Source organism: Lactuca serriola, chromosome 2 (genome assembly GCF_051521515.1).
Source record: "Lactuca serriola cultivar US96UC23 chromosome 2, Lser_US96UC23_V15, whole genome shotgun sequence".
Lineage (NCBI taxonomy): Eukaryota > Viridiplantae > Streptophyta > Magnoliopsida > Asterales > Asteraceae > Lactuca > Lactuca serriola.
The window spans coordinates 196,574,770-196,581,431 of NC_136409.1; positions in this window are offsets into that span (position 1 = coordinate 196,574,770).

The following is a 6,662-nucleotide window of genomic DNA, read 5'->3' on the forward strand; positions in this document are numbered from 1 at the left end:
CGCGATGGAATAATCGGTTGGGTTGGCTTTACAATCGGGCGTTTGCTATTGCCCCAACTATTCAGTGGGCACGATTGAGGGAGGTTGGGTTGGTGGATCGGATGTCCCAATATCTAACCAAAATATTTTTGGGCGATGGGTTTTTTCTTCACGTGCAAGGGATGGTACAATTTATTTGCCATCCAAGAGCGGGTTTATAAAGAGTTATGCGTGGAGTTCTTTTCGACAGTGACATTCCATGAGAATGTACAGGATCCTACCTTTCCCCAGGCTTTGGTTTTCCATCTAGGAGGGGAATATCGGGAGTGTAGTCTGGTGGAGTTTTCTCGCAGAATGGGGTTGTATGAGGCTCATGAGACCATAACTCATGAGTTTGTTTTATTCCTGAGGGGCGCCACACGAGGGTATGCGGATGGTGTTACGGGACCAGAGTTTTGGAGCAATATCGCAGCCGGCGTGTTCAATCCCGGTGTATCCCCCGAGAGTAGCATCAGATCACCAATACATCACCTTATCCATCGCCTTATTACCTTTTCCATTCACCATAAACGCCATGTTGATAAGGTTACTAAGGCCAACTTGTTCTTTTTGTGGTGCATTTTACAGCCTGGTGTGTGCTGTAACATTCCATATTTCTTGGCTCGATACTTGGCGGAGTATGCTACGAGTGCTCGTCCCGGGAGCCCCATTTGTGGAGGGCACTTTGTTACGCGCTTGGCCCGATCTTATGACCTCATTGTTTCCGGCATCACGCGTTCTTTGACATGCTTGGAGGGGAACAAGTTTAGTATGGGATTTTTAGAGACAATGAGGGCAGTCAAGAACTATGGGACGCATTGGGGAATTATTGAGGATAATGATGATGATGATGACCAGCCGACCAGCCAACCTGAACCGCAACCGAGGCCGAGGCGCAGGAACGTAAGAGGAAGGGGAGAACGCGGGCAACCAATGCATCCACCCGCATCCATGGTGGGGGCACCTTTTGGGGGTGACATGGCCGGTTATTTTGACCAGTTATCTTTGAGTGTAAATTGGATTGGTGGTACCATGGAGAACGTTGTTCGACACCTTGGAGTGGAGCAGCCGCCTCATTTGGGGTATCATTACCCGATTTGCCCGAGATGGACGGAGTATAGAGGGCATGGAGCCGATGGGGGAGGGCACTAGCAGGGTGAACGAGGATAACGAGGATGATTGATCTTTTTTTTCGTTTTATTTGGTTTACTTTTATGTTCTTTTTGTTTGTTTTGGATTTTAAAACTATTTGGATATTATGTTACTTTTTTTTCTCTTCTTGGTTGTTATTTTTCAGCATTACTTGGAGCGCGTATAAATGATGACGAGATACGAGTGCATATGTGTTTACCCGGGAGTGTTTTAAGTCGAGAGTCGAGACCCACAGTTTAAAATAAGTGTGGGGTGAGTCAAGAGAGTAGATAGTCAGCGAAAGAGTCAAAAATGGTGAATTTAGAAAAGTCTTAATACATTAAGACATTAGGTTGAATTGTGCACATTAAAAGAAGATTTGGCTAAATGTTTTTCTGTCTGCCCAGTTCTCACGACGTGCACTCTTGTTACTCACGTCGTGAGTCAGTTCTCAGGGGTTCCCAGAATACACGTGATTGCGACTTCACGTCGTGACTTTTCTTATCTCACGTCGTGAATCGGTGTTCTTCACAAGATCAAAGACCCCTGACATATTTTATTCCATGGGTTGATACCATTCTTCGTGTCATTATTATGAAGATTATTTTGGCTCATTTTCTCTACCATGAAATGTGGCGTTTGCTTTCCCATATTGTTCTTGTTGTGACAAAGAACATGGTTTGGCATGCGGAATTAAAGGTTGCACAATTGAACATGGTGATTTGGGTGTTTAAGAGATATATTGAATGTATATGGTGTTACAAAAAAGATCTAGATCTAGACTACATAATTAACACACACTTACACACTCACTTCTACATCTCTCAAGCACACCTCTACAAGTGGACAAACCCACCTTATATAGAGGTGTTTACATGTCTCTCTCTCACTCTCTAACAAATGGGTCTAAAGGCTAAAGCACCACATGCAAGTGGGTTTTACAAAAATCAAACATTTACAAAGTCATGAATGAAGAACTTTGTACCCCAACAGTTCTTTCCGTTGTGCGCATTTTTCTACACCAAATTTGTTGAAGATTGAAGACTCGATTCCATATTTTTCCGGTACATTACTTAGCTCGCGTTTTCAAGATCCAAGTTTCTATTTTTCAAAGTCTGTATTCAAGATGCACATTCCATCCTCACTTTTGGAGATGATCACGCCACTATCCCAGGGGAGTCTATTCCTTTTTCTCCTTTCTTTTAATTTTTATATTAATTTAAGCATACAATGGGGGCATTGTATAAAATAAGTGTGGGGTAGGGGATAGAAAAAGTAAATTGCTAGATAATGGTAACAATTTGAAATTTTGAAATTTTTAATAATTAAATATAGTAATAATAATTTGAATTGTAGTTGCCAGTGTTATATGGGATAATCCAATAAGAGCTCAAATGTTTAGTTGAGCCAATACACGTTATAGTGCATTTGTGGCCTCCCTTATTTTAGTGAAATAATGGAACAAAAACACGACCTCACTTAGTTTGAAGGATGCAATATGTTTAGCATCGTGTACCAGAAATGTATCCAGGAAAATTATTATCTGTAACCAATAAAGGTTGAAGTTGAGCGCCCATGCTTAAGCATGTAGAGTTTTGAGTGAAAAAAGTGAGTTACATGTTAAAAAAAAAGAGAGAGAATTACAAGAAAAAGTTTGAAGAATTTCTGGAGCATCAAAGTCAAAGTATGAAGATCAAAGATAAATAAATTCTGAAAAAATTCAAAAGTTGAAGATACCCAAAAATAAAAGATCAAATATCAAAGAAGTGAAGAATTTCAAAAGAATTCCATAGTGGTATCATAAATTGTAATTGTCTAGATTATGTATGTTTGGGTTGCTCAACCGAAAATACCTTGAGGGTAGGAGGTTTTCTGCGGATGGATTCGGAGGGATGTATAAAATGAGCATTGTTCGGAAGAAGTGGGCGAGTGTGTACGAAGATTGTGAGTATTTAAAGTATGGGGGGTACTTTAGGAAAAATTTAGACACAAATGCATGCGTTGAGGTCTTGGCATAATGGCTGAGTTGTAATTGGATTGTGCTATGAAATGCTAGTGATGAAAGTTGGAGTTTAAATAAGTAGATTTGCTTGAGGTCAAGCAAAGCCTAAGTGCGGGGTATTTTGATATTGTCATATTTATACATATTTTTAGGCAATATTTAAGTACATTATATATATATATATATATATATATATATATATATATATATATATATATATTGGTAATTTGCATAGAATAATGATACTTACAAGGTTAAATTATAGTTTGCAGCAAAAAAAGACATTTTGAAGAAAGGGACTAAAAGAGTTAAAGGATGGAACTTTGGAGGTTGAAGGCTTGAAAGACAAGAGAAACACCCAAAAAAAAGACATACTCACGACGTGAACAATTGATGGTTCACGACGTGAGTGGAAAGAATCAAGAGATAAGCATCCGGGTGAAGGAATCCTTGACGATCACGATTACTCCGAGTTCACGACGTGAACGGCGATTTTCCAGAAAAATATATATATATCCTTCTCCATTACGATTTGGAACAACTTTTGCTGGCTAGGAGGATTCCCGGAGACGAAATTCAGAGGAAAAGAAGCTCTGGAAGTTGGTTTTAACACCAAGGAAGAAAGAGTTCATAATTTGTCTTATAGATTGGTACATTTAAATATGTTTTTGCTTATAGAATTCGTTTTTTTAGCTGTTAATATGTCCAACTAAATCTAGCTGCTTCTGTTAGCTAGATGAAGTTGGAACTCATGGTTTCAATGCATTAGACTTAACTTTACTTGTTGCTGATATGCTTGTGTTGATTGATTTTACCTAGCATGCTTAATTTAGTTATTTGATTGCTTTGAATTCTTGTTATGTGTAGCTAGCGAACACAATTATGCATGAACTTGAATACCTGATAATATAGTGAACACTAGTTATTGGAGCTAACATCAAACCAATCTTAGATTAGTAATTGAATAATTAAGTTAAGATGTGTTGGAGAACTCATATTATGACTGTAATTGTGTTTTGATTAATTAATCTTTCATGGCTCCAATCTTATCTAATAATTGATTATGTGTTAACTATTTTATGAACATAAATAGATTTACATGAATTGATTAATAATTAGTAGATTTAGAACTAAACTGCTAATACATTCTTAATTGGTCACCAACAGTAATAGTTATTACTGATGTATAACCATTGAGTGCAAGTGGATTCAAACTAACAGAAGTATTTTATTTATTGATTGAGTTTTGGTTAAAGAATTAAGTTTATCTACACTTGCAAAATTAGATAAAAAAAAAACCTTTTAGCTTGTTAATAACTAGATTAATTTAGTAGTAAATAAAGTCATTGATAACACCGTTCCCTGTGATTGACACCCGACTTACCTAAGCTATACTGTAATCTGACTAGGTACACTGCCTATAAGTGCATAGTTAGTCTAAGTTCGTTAGGTTATAAATATTAAAATTAGTGGGTACTTCCGTGCACATCAAAAACCCACACATAAACAACCACCCTAGTGGTAGCCGACGACGGCACATGGTGGTAGCCACCACCTCACGACGGTGGCGGTGGCTTTTCTTGATTTACCAGCTACACAAAACACACACACACACACTCCAAGTTGCAGACTACACTCCAACCACCCACCTGGTGGTTCAAGGTGGCGGCAACAACGGCGATTATGGCAGTAGCCCTTGACGGTTCGCATCACCTCACCATCGTCGGCAGTGTGATGGGGACAAGGGTCGTTCCAGTGCACCCTTCGGTGGATTATGACCCACTTAAGACGAGTATGGCGCCCTATAGTGTGACATCCCCAAAATCACGACCAGAAAAGACCGGATTGTTTATGCTTTGTTTAAAAATCAGAGTAACATTTTAAATAAAAGTGTTGCGGATTTGTCCCAAAACAAAATATGATAAAGATTTATCAAAAGCATTTCCATAGAAATGTATTTCATTAAAAGACTTGGGATGTCATGTTCGTACAAATCAAAAGCATAAACAGTACAATATAAGCCTTACTACATTATTTCATATCTACAGGCCTATATCCGATTAATCTCTCATCCCAAGACATCACATCTATGCTCATGCGCCACTACCTGTAATACAAGAAACTGAGTGGGTCAGGCTTGGGAGCCTGGTGAGCACATAGGGTTTTCAACCCACAATAAATAAGTTTATTAACTTCATTAAATTAAACAAACCCGATTACCCGTTCCCGTTATCCTCACATTACGTCCCTAAGCATCTATCATAAGGGACCTACCCTAAGGATTATCATCGGGACGGACACTACTGCTAAGGGGATTCCTCAGCAATAAATGTCCTTGAGGCAACCATGTGGGGGATGGAGTACATCTGGTGAGCACACAGTTCAAATAAACACACAGTTCGAATAAACACCTATAGGTTGCGAGCCTGCTAGTGTTCCACTGGACTGTCTAGAATAGTCTGTGGTCGTCATCTATACTCCGCTAGATGACTGATTCATCAATAACATTTATAACGAGGCCTCTCATTATTTTATTTCGTCACACAACAACTATTACATCTACCCACATTTTACCCAACACATTTTGTAGATATAAAATATACATACAGTTTAAATCATTGAAAACATGTATAATAATGTTCATCCAGCATAGATAGCAAGTATTCAGATAATATGCACACATAACACGTAATTTATATAAAATACTTCATATCTATGTGGAAGCTAAAAGTAACTATGCACTCACCTGAGTAGGTGGTGACTCGGCGCTTGGACAACTCTTCGTTACTCTTAACACACTTTTCCTTTGGCAAAACCTAGTATCATTGCTACTAGGGTTTAGTCTAACGATAACCGCGATTAATTAATAGTCTAGCTATTATTATTATTATATAAGAGTTAAACGATACTTATATAACCCATAATAATAGCCCAAGTACTTATTATAAGGTCCTAGTAACATTACTATATTAAAACGTAAGCTAAACTAAAGATAGGTTAGGCGTAGCTCACTTACAGCGGGTTTTCTCGAAAATCGGGCTTCGCTGGAGCAGCGTTCCCGAGTCGAAAGACCCCTTTTCTCGGGACTCCGGGAGCCTCGGGGCTTCCTTCAGATGCTAGGGGGTTTTCCTAGACTTTAGGGGGCTTAAGGAGGCTTAGAGAGAGATTCTATAGAGAGAAAGAGAAGTTGGAAGGTGTGAGAAATGAGGATGCCCCGACACCCTTTTTATAGGCTGGAAATCACCAAAACTCGTCGAGTTTACCTCAAACTCGTCGAGTTTACCTCAAACTCATCGAGTTTTATGGCCAGGTGTCACCATCTGGTGGCTAGCCTTGGGAGGAAGCAACGGCCAGGATTGCGCCACGTCACCCGATTTCGCACAGCAGCCTCCCGACTTAGAAAAATCATAAATCTCGCATACGAGCTCCGTTTTTTGATGTTATTTTTTCCACACGTAGGTAAAAACAAGATCTACAACTTTCATTTAGACTCCGTCGGCTAATTCTTGAC